The 11,164-nt window shown below is 42.3% G+C and overlaps 1 long non-coding RNA gene across 1 annotated transcript; it reads left to right on the top strand.

The window, feature by feature from the left end:
• The first annotated feature begins 2,419 nt into the window (after positions 1-2,419).
• On the top strand, positions 2,420-10,809 carry LOC140635732 (uncharacterized). Its single transcript, XR_012033077.1, has 2 exons — positions 2,420-2,807; positions 10,258-10,809. It is a non-coding gene; the product is annotated as an uncharacterized lncRNA (long non-coding RNA).
• Positions 10,810-11,164: the final 355 nt, after the last annotated feature.

Raw genomic sequence — 11,164 nt, 5'->3', positions numbered from 1 at the left:
CAGGTCCCATGCCAGGAGCCCGAGTTGGGACTCGATCCTGGGACTCCAGGATCATGCTCTGGGCTGAAGGCAGGCACTCAACCACTGAGTCACCCAGGCGTCCCTGGATTCCAATTTCTTATTCATGAATTCTGATGTTAAACATCTGTTCAAAAGTTTAGAAACTCTATTCCAGCCTCAGTGAGGATCCAATTTCAAGTTAGGGGATTAAGAGGGTCAAATTTTGGGGGCTTGGACACTGGTTGGGGGGAACTGTTAGGTTTATATCCATATCCCTTTGGTCCATATCACTCCTGGGGGAAATCTCAGCCCTGAGGGCATTATATGTATTTGGGTTGGTGGGTTGCAGTGACATCACACTGGTGGAACAACCATGACAGGCAACCATTCACCCCCTGTCTCCTTACCAATGACCCCCACGTTCCCCACTGTTCCCGGCCCTGCGGAGGGCAGTACTCATCTCCCTGGGGAAATAAAATTCCTTGTGTCCTGCCCAGGTCAGAGCTTTGGAAGTCAGTACAGGAATCTTTAACTTGGCTTCCTGTGTGGAAAGAGCTCTGGGTCTGATTCAAAATCCCAGATTTGAGTCCAGCATCTGTCAGTGACAAGCTTTATCTCATTGACCTCTAACTGGTCTGTTTCCATGAATATTCCACCAGGCTCTGAGGCTGGGGTGGGGTACCAAAAAACAAACAAACAACCTGGTTAAATAAATAGATAAGGGTGGCCACCTGGGTGGCTCAGTGGTTGAGCATCTGCCTTCTGCTCAGGACGTGATCCCAGGGTCCCAGCATCAAGTCCCACATCGGGCTCCCAGCATGGAGCCTGCTTCTCCCTCTTCCTGTGTCTCTGCCTCTCTCTCATGAATAAATAAATAAAATCTTTAAAAAAATAAATATATAAGAGAAATAAGTCATCAGAGAAGGACAACTATCATATTATCTCACTCATACGTGGAACATAAGAAACAAAACAGATGAACATAGGGGAATGTAAGGAAAAATAAAATAAGATGAAAATAGAGAGGGAGACAAACCATAAGAGACTCATAACTATAGGAAACATACTATAGGAGGGTTGCAGGAGGGGTGGTTGGTGGGGGGACGGGGTAACGGGGTGATAGGCATTAAGGAGGGCATGTGATGTAATGAGGACTGGGTGTTATGTAAGACTGATGAATGACTGAACTCTACCTCTGAAACCAATAATACATTATAGATTAATCAGTTGAATTTGAGTAAAAAAATACAAAACAGATGAACAAATGAATGGGTAGTTGAGAAGGCATTTGGGAAGGGACTGGCACCTAATAGGCACAATCTCTGTATATCACAAAAGGAAAATGAAAACTTTCACTTAACCAAATGGATTGAGAGCATCTGTACATCTCTCTTCCTTCCCCATGGTGCATTTAAGAAGTTTTATAAAGAAATATGAACAATGCACAATCCCAAGGACAAAGATAAGAGAAGTCAACAGCTGCTTCACAGACTGAATCATTGGAACTGGCCTGTCAGGGCCAAGGAGGCTGCAGTGGGCATTGGCTTCCTCAGAAGGTCAGGCCAGAGGGGGCACAGAGGACACAGGGGGCAGTAAGAACTCATCTTTCTTTCTTCCTCTCACCTTGGGGGAGACAGGAGGTTCACTCTCTGTGGAGACAGATGAGACAGATTCAGGTTCCAGGTCACCAGACCCAGCAGATGGGGGAGAAAGGTGCATGCTGAAGTCAGGACAATGGAGTGTAAGTACCCAGCCTGTGCCCTGGGACCTCGGGGACCCTTTCTCACTCTGATCTGAGTGCTGGCTGCTACCTTCCAGGTGGGCAGTTGGAGGATTCTTCTCTGGAACCACTGACCAGCCTGAGAGACAAGACCTACCATTACTGAAATTTGGGTCCTTCCATCAAAATATGCAAGTCTCACACACGTCCTTCTGTAAAGAAGTCAGCAGTTCCCATGCCCTGTCCCCACACTCAGAGATGCCCTATACAACCAGCCACAGATAGCCCGGGGTCATCAAGGCAGGAGAAAATTGTGTAAGCCAAACACACCCCAACTTGCTTGTGTTCAACTTGTAGGGAAAATGCTGAGAAAACACTCTATTTAAAAACCACCATCCCTCTAGAGCAGAAGAGAACAAGTAGAATTATTCTAATCTGCTAGGAGTCTGCTGAGTTTTGAAAATCTTGTTTTTTTATGAAAAACATCTTACATCAGCTTTGAATTGTGAAAATTACTGAAAGGGAATCTCCTATAAAATGAAGGCGGGAGGCCAGAAGGGGGAGCTCTCTCACCCTACAACTCCTCATCACTTGCAGACCCAAATGGAAGAGAGGTGCCTTATAAAGTGATACTCCTTAAGCTGCTACTTTACTACCCTGGCAGGAGGAAGTTTTTCTCCTCCCCTGGCAACAGCCCAGCCAATGAGAGACTTACAACCCAGCCAATGAGAGGTCAGGGTCCTTTCAGGTCCTAAGCGCTCCAATGGATTTTCCTTTCAAGGGTTCTCACACCTTCCCTCTTTCCTCTATGAAAGAGCAGCTTTCTTTGTTCCCTGGACTTGCCTCTGGTTTGGCTGTAGCTTGCTTGTCCCAAATGGCAACTCTGGTATTCCTGAACAGACCCATTTTGTTGTTAAAAGAACGGACAGTTTTAAGATTAATAGCCCTTGGTGATCAGAAGTGGGATCCAGAGAAGATTCCCCTCCCCACCCCCCAACCAACAACTCCAAGGCTGGTGAACAAACAGGGACTTGTACCTACACAACCAGTTGAGCTCACTGCATCCTGCCATCCCTGGAGTCTGAAGGTAAGTTTTCTTCTGGTTTATAAACTCTACTTTCTTTGTGTTTTGAGCTCTCCAGGCTTTATTCAGAATCTGTCTCAGGTCCTGTCCTTTCTGAGAGGTCTCATTTGGCCTTTGGTCTGATTCCTTTTGGAACCAGGCTGTTCCTGTTGAAACTGTACTGTTGAGGAATTTCTCTTTTTTCAGTCTAGAGAAAAGTCTCTAAGAAAGAGGATACCAGTCATCAAAATGCTTTGAGAGTGTCTCCTTTCCTGCTTTCTGGGTTCCTCCGTGGCTTTATGGGTCAAAACTGTGGTCCCTCCTCAAGTACATTACTAACTAAATGGACCAAATAAATCAACAGTAGTTTAGCATTTCAATGGCCATTATGGGGAACTTCTGATCTCCTTGAATTTTACTCAAAATTAAATTAGAAAGCCACGGCTCCAAAAACTAAAAAATTGTGTGGGATGTTTATTTTAATTGATACCTTGAGGCTTCCAAACATTTTCAGGATTTTAAGTTGGCTTCTTTGCAAAATACTGCTTCTAACTTGACTGAGACAAATAAACAATGAAAGAAGTCAAAATGGCTTCTGAGGCCTCTTCCATCCCCTGCCCTCCAAAGTTGGTCAAGTCTGCAGGTGTACAGCTGCCTTGTGCTCAGCTCCACCCCAGGCACTGTTTTCCTCTATTCCCTCTGCGCCTTCCCTGTCCCCTCCCAACCCTCTGCTCCTTCAGTCTCATCTTTTCACCCAATTTCCCTTTTTCTCTGAACCTCTCCCCAACGCCCTCTTCTCCTGTATCTATTAAAGCCTGCCTTTTTAAAGTTTAGTCTTTAGGGTGCCTGGGTGGTTCAGTTGGTTAAACATCCTTGGTCTCAGCTCAGGTCTTGATCTCAGGGTCATGAGTTCAAACCCCGTGTTGGGCTCCACGCTGTGTGTGGAGCCTACTTTAAAAAAATTTTTTTTTTTAAATAAAATCTTCTGGGGCATCTGGGTGGCTCAGTGGTTGAGCATCTACCTTTGGGTCATGCCATGATCCCAGGGTCCTGGAATCAAGTCCCACATCAGGCTCCCCATAGGGACCCTGCTTCTCCCTCTGCCTGTGTCTCTGCCTCTCTCTGTGTCTCTCATGAGTAAATAAAATAAAATCTTTAAAAAAAAGAAAGTCTTCTGAGGATCCAAATAAACTCCACATTCCTTCTGTTCCCTGGATTAAGGATGAATTTTGAGCCACAGTTTCCTAAAGTAACTCCCATAGGTTTGCTGAAGAATTTAACTTAGTTATTTAAACAACCCAGTTTCTCAGATTTATATCAATTAATCCACATGACTCTTGGTGGATTAATTGGGCAGGCCAAGCACTGAATGAAAATAGCCTGATGGGAACATCCGGAAAGGGATGTAGAGATACAGGCCCCTAACTTTCAGCAAGATGGTAGAACACTTGTTGGAAATCTCCACTGAGCAATTGCAGTAGCTTTTCCTAAGCCTGTTGACTGGAACAGAATTTAGGCTTGCACACAAAAGCCCGATGAACCTGTTTGTGGCTAATATTATTACCTCCAAATTGTCTTCAAAGAAAATTCTGGTCTTCCTTTAAATATTGAATTAGCCTGGGTAGCCCTTAACTCTGTTTATTAAATGACTGAATCGGGATCTTTCTCTTTTAGTTAAAAGGAAACCACAATGGAATAGGAAACTATGTTCACTCCAGATTTAATTAATTGGGCAAGCCAGCTCTTTGGCACCCTAGATGAGTCACCTAAAAGAGAGATGGCTAACATTTTCAACTTTCAACTTGGCAAATAAAGGTCCCTAAAGAAAACCAAGAGTTTCTGCTATTATTGCAGAGAGCCAGGACATTGGGGGGGAAATAGCATTATGAATTTAAGTACTCAGGCACCTTCAACCCTCCAGCCAGCTTCCCCAACGTCCTCCTGATTCCCAGTGATGGGGAACTACAGGGGATCCTCCCAATCTTCCGTCTTAATTGGCTCAGAGAAACCGCTCTGCAGGCTGGGAATGAATCTCTCTCTCCCCTCAGGGACACCAGAGCTACACTCTTGGTCCTCAGCCCTCCGGAAGTATTACAACAGTTCAAGAAGTGGGGGTCTCTAACAAGCCTCCACAGATTCCTGCCTCTAAACCTCTTCCCTTTTGTCAAGGCCCTTTGAGAGATATATGCCCCTTTTCCCTTACTTCCTCCATCCCTATTCATTTATTGTGCCGAGATTTCTTAGAAGAGTGGCATGCTGGGGTTCTTCTCCCAAAGGGGAGAAGATTCTAGAATGTGATGGTAATCAAAATAGACAAGCAGGTGAGTGAAATGACATCCTTCCTTTGCTCTGGCTCTGATGGCACTATAGCCACCCTGAGGACACTGATTATTTGTTCCTGTTGGACCAGCTGCCATTGTCTTTGTGAGCAGAATCTCCAACTGCTATTGGCCAAATCCACAGGGTGTCACTCATCAAGATTCAAATAGATCCCTCAAAACCTCCCCCCAGAACTAATCAATTTCCTGTAAATAAAGAAACCCTTCAAGACATCAAGCCCATAAGAGAAGATTACAAGGCGTGGGGCCTCATTAACCCTGCATTAGTCCTTGTAATACCTCTGTTCTACCCAGGAGAAACCCAATGGCCAAGGATGGAGGCTTGTCCACTGACAATAAACAGTGCTGTCATCCCTCTGCACCCCGTTGCTCCTAACCCCTGTGTGCTACTGACATCCATTCTCACTGGAAGCAATCTATGCTCTTCATTTTGACTATTCGGTTGCTAAGGGTAATGAATATCTTCTTCCCTTCACTTGGGAAGAGCAGAAACATACCTGGACTGTCATGCCCCAGGATTACACAGAGTCCTCCTCATTTTTCACAAACCTTAAAGGCTGAACCGGATGATAGAAAGTTCTCTGTGTGGGATCCCTGGGTGGCGCAGTGGTTTAGCGCCTGCCTTTGGCCCAGGGCGCGATCCTGGAGACCCGGGATCAAGTCCCACGTCGGGCTCCTGGTGCATGGAGCCTGCTTCTCCCTCTGCCTATGTCTCTGCTTCTCTCTCTCTCTCTCTCTCTCTTTCTGTGACTATCATAAATAAATAAAAATTAAAAAAAAAAGTTCTCTGTGGGTTCTACTTTGTTAGAATATGTAGATGAATCGCTTCTCTGTTCCCCTTCTCAAACCTCTTTACAGATGACAGCATCTACCTATTAAAACTTACTTTTGGCCCTAAAAGGACATAACGTCTCCAAAGAAAAAAATTGCAGTTTGCTCAAATGAAGGTTCAGTCCTTAGGGCATTGGATCTGGGAACAAGGACTACATTTAGATTCAGATGAAACCCCCTTCACAACTGCTTAAGGCTGACAGGTCAGCATTTGACCCCATCATAATTTATAGGAAGCTTCTTTATAACCAATGCAAAATTTTTTGTGGTTTACTGATGATTCTTTTTCTTTTCTTTTTTTTTTAAGATTTATGTATTTATTTGACAGAGGTGAGCATGAGTGGGGGGTGGGGCAGAGGGAGAGAAGTCCTTAAGCAGACTCTCCACTGAACACAGAGCCCAACTTGGGGCTCAATCTCACAACTCTGAGATCATGACCTAAGCTGAAATCAAGAGTTGGACACCCAACCAACCGAGCCATCCAGGAGCCCCAACTGATGGTACAAAAATGGTAAATATTGTGCTAGATGCCACTGCAACTCCTTTTGAAGTCATTGAGACGGCACCTTTACCGTTGGCTACTTCAGCTCCAATAGGCCGAGTTAATATGCCCTTTCCTAAACTCTGTACCTTAACCAAAGGTAAAAATCACAGACATTTATTCTGATAGTCAGTATGCCTTTGGGGTAGCTCATGACTTTGGAATATTATGGAAAACAACAAGAAATCCTTACCTCCAATGGGGATAAAATTTAAAATGGCTCCTATGTTCAAAATTTATTAGATGCCATACTTTTGCCAGCTGTTCTCCTCTATTATTAAGGTTCCTGTGCATCTCAGACTTGTCTCGCTGGAGGCCAAAGGAAATCACCTTCCTGATATTTCTGTAAAAAAACACTGCTCTCGAGGGAACCAATAGCCAAACCTGTCATTGTGTCCCAAAGGGGTGTTCTACCAAAAAATAACTTGGGAAAATTGAACAGAGACACCCAACAATTGGCCCCATAAAAGGAAAGAGAATATTGGAAATCTAATAATTGTTTGTTTAATAAAAAGAGAACTCTGGTTTAGACCAAACAACAATCTGACCCTACCAAAATTCTAAAATTCCCACTACTTACCAGTGTACATGCAATAAACCATTGGTCTACTGACAAAATGGTAAGTGTTCATGAACCAGTATTGGTGGGAAATAATCATAGGCTGCAAAATCATCTACCTTGCTTGTCCTGCCTGTCCAAAGTATAATCCAGGAAAACATGTCCACACAAATAGATTTCCTACAGCTTCCCTGTCTCATGAATATAAATATATTTTAGTCATGGTTTGTCTATTTTCTCACTGGGCCAAGATTTTTCTCCTAGAAATAGGCCAATGCTTCTTCTGTGGCTAAAATTCCATTAGAAAAGATTATCTTTAACTTTGGTCACCTCTTGAACTTCGTAGTGATTGGGGAACCTATTTTACCAGTCAAGTGCTTTGAAAAGTCTGTGCTGTTTGGCTTGGCTTTGCAACATTTTCATTGTGGACATCATCCTTGATCCTCAGGGTTAGTTGACCACACTAATGGCAGTATTAAGACTTAGTGGAAAAATTTGTAGAGACTTGCCAAATACCTTGGCCAAAAGCCTTACTTCTTCTAAATCTCAGATCCACCCCCTTTGGAACTTCGCTATACTGTCACACTCTTAGAGAGTCACAGGACATCCAATGCACTTGGCCTCTGCCTCCTTTGATCCACAATTGATAAAAGGAGATATGCTTAGTATTGTAAAGGCCTGATTGCTTCTATCAGAAATAACCAGGCTTTGATAGAGCAATCTTTTCACAGTGTAATTCTGGGAGGCAAAGACCCTACAAATCACACTTTGCAACCTGGAGATACTGTCTATTGGAAAACATACCTCCAGAAAGACTCCTTTCAACCTCGCTAGAAAGGCCTTGTCAATTCTGTTGACCAGCCATTCTGCCAAACTCCAGGGAAGAGACTCTTGGACTCATGTGACATATCAAAAGGAAGCACCAAACTAGACTGGACCTGCACACCCATCTGGTGACCTGAAAGGAAAGACTTCTTGGAATTGGAGTGGATGACATGTGTCAAGACAACTTTCCCAAGATGTTCGGATGAGGCTTAACGTTTTCTTACTCTTTGCTTCTTTGATCCTTTTTATGAAAAGAAAATTACCTTGCCCATACTTCCCAAACCCTTGTGAAAGGCGGGGGGGGGGTGTGTGGGACTTCTTATTTGGATTATGGCCTTTTGGAAACAGTATCATCAATATCCTGTAAACTTTTGCAAGGGTTAGACGGTTCAGAACTCATAAAAGCCTTTCCTTCATCTGAACTGACTTTGGATTCTTATTCAAATTCATGGTTTCTGAATTTGCAACGAGATAGGTGGTATTATTGATAACATATATTTTCTAAACAATACTGTTTTAAAACATCTTTTAAGTTTGGCTGTTTTGCAAAAAGTTCATGTCTATAATTGTGCTGTATCTTCTCAAATGCACTTGATTAATTCTCTCACTATTCTGCTTTGATGGCCACTTTAAGTGGGGATTCCTGGAGGCATATGTGATTCTGGGTTTGTACCCATAAGGAGAAATTTCCTCCCTGAAGTCAGAATAAATGCCAGGAAATATTTCAGTTGATTATTTTAGACCTAGGGTCCTGGTTTAGAGACACCATTCAGTTTGGAATTGTCATGTGATTTCTTTTGTCTTATATAACCATTTTAAGTTTTGCATTTTGTTACCTGTCAAACTTTTATAAAAATGATGTGCCCAGTAAAGAGATGATCTTTAACGCTTACCATCTTGATAAATATGGACTATAGGTGGGAAGTACCTGAGAGTTCTCCCTCCTAACATTCTTTGTTTCTCAAATTTGGCCTTAAGTGATTTCCAACTACCATGCACTTGACATGACAACCAGAAAAGGTCCTTCCTGGGACTGAGGGACAAAGCCACTAAATATGGAGAAACCCTACTCTTGATCAGTGATGCTTTCAAACAAATTCATATTTCCCTCTTTTGATCAAGATCTTTCATTTGAGAATGAAACGAAACCTCATTAATGGGACACCTGGGTGGCTGAGTTGGTTAAGCATCCAGCTCTCGATTTCAGCTCAGGTCATGATCTCAGAGTTGTGAGATTGAGCCCTGTGTCGGGCTCTCCTGGGTGTAGAGCCTGCTTGACATTCTCTCTCTCTCTCTCCTTCTGCTCCTTCCCCCACTCTCTCTCTCTCTCTCTCTCTCTCTCAAATAAATAAACACATCTTAAATAAAAAGACAATATATAATGGAGTCAGGAGGCCAGAAAGAGGAGCTCACACACCCTACCACTTGTCATTAGTTACAGATCCAATAAGAAGAGAGGTGCCTTAAGATATCTACAGAAGATACTGCTTGACTGCCCCAGAAGAAAGGCTTTCCTCTACCCTAGCAACAGCCCAGCCAGTGAGAAGCCACCACACTTTAAACTCCCATTTTACACCAATGGGCTTTCCCTTTATAACAGCCCTCCCAAAATCCCTCTTCCCTCTAAGAAAAAGCATTTGTCTCCTTTGTTCTCCCGACTTGCCTATTTATTAGCTGTAGCTTGTTTGTCCTGAATTACAATTCTCTGCTATTCCTAAATAGGCCCATTTTTGCTGTTAAAATAGCTGACAGTTTTATTTTTAAGGTTAAGGAATCATTAATATTATTCACATAGCCATAGATTTATGATTATTGTAATTATCTAAGAAAGTTTCACAAATCTGGTGACTGGTTCAAGATTAGGAAGTGTTTTCTATGCATTTCTTTTTTTAAAAAATATTTTATTTATTTGAGAGAGAGTAAGAGAGCACAAGCAGAGGGAAGCGGCAGGCAGAGGGAGAGGGAGAAGTAGGCTCCTCACTGAGGAGGGAGTCGGACATGGAGCTCCATCCCAGGATCTCGGAATCATGACCTGAGCTGAAGGCAGATGCTTAACTGACTGAGTCATCCAAAGGTCCCCTTTTTCTTAAAAAGATTTTTTTCTATGCATTTCTTATATTAAAAATAAGTTTTAATGCAAACACATTTTATTTATTTTTTTTATTCCTTGGATGTCAGGAATTTTTAAGAACAGAAAATACAGTATATAGAAAAATGCAATCTAATTTGGGATCGTAAATTTTATACTAGTGACTTTACCTAGCAAAGCATTTTGTTGAAAAGAACTTGATTTTTTTTTTTAAAGAGGGGAGCTTAAATATTTTTTATTATATTTTATTTCTAAGAGAAGGCTTATTTCTGTTTTTTTTTTTCACTTAGGTATTTTTCATCTATACCAGACAACCTCAAACATTAAAGACTGAGCCAAAACAAGCCCCCTCCCTCCCAAAAAAAGAAGAATTCAGGAAACAAAGATGCAAAAGATGTAAGGTACAAAAGAAAAAAAAACAATTATAGTAATTTTTAGAAAGATTAAGATCAAAAGGAACACCCAGAGAACAAGAAATAGCTCTTGGAAAATACAATGGTTAAAATAAATTTAGTAGGAGGGATGGAGGATAAACTCATGAAAATCTCTTGAAAAGTAGAACAAAAAGACAGAGAGCTGGAAAATAAGAAGGTCAAATATACTAAAGAAGTTTCAGTGGGAGAGCCCAAAGAAAATTGAGAGGATAGTATCAATAAACAAATACAAGAAACATTTTCAGCGCTGGGGCTGTAAATTACCTGTTTGAAAGGATCCAGTGTATCAGAAAGAAGAATGAAAATAGACCTACAGCAAGGTACTTAGTCTTGCATTGTCAAAATGTCAAAACTGGGGAGATGATACCATCAGTGTATGCAGCAGAGGAATAAAGTCACATACAAATACCAGCAATGAACAAGGGGATGAAGTTTCTCACCAGCCCCACTGGGAACTGGAGGACAGGGAATCGTACCTCCAAAATAATGGGAGAAATGACTTCCAAACTCAAATTCTATTTCTAGCCAAACTCTCAATCTTGGGAGGACAGATTAAATGGGCATTTTAAGGCATGCATGATTCAAAACGATTTACCTTTCTTTTATTTTTTTAAGATTTTATTTATTTATTTGAGACAGAGAGAGAGAGAGAACAGAAGGAGAGAGGAGGGTCAGAGGGAAAGGGAGAAGCAGGTTCCCTGCTGGGGAGGCTGTGGGCCTCCATCCCAGGACCCCGGGATCATGACCTGAACCAAAGGCAGAC

The sequence above is a fragment of the Canis lupus genome, chromosome 6 (genome assembly GCF_048164855.1).
Source record: "Canis lupus baileyi chromosome 6, mCanLup2.hap1, whole genome shotgun sequence".
Taxonomy (NCBI): Eukaryota; Metazoa; Chordata; class Mammalia; order Carnivora; family Canidae; genus Canis; species Canis lupus.
This window is presented reverse-complemented; position numbering and strand designations above follow the sequence as displayed.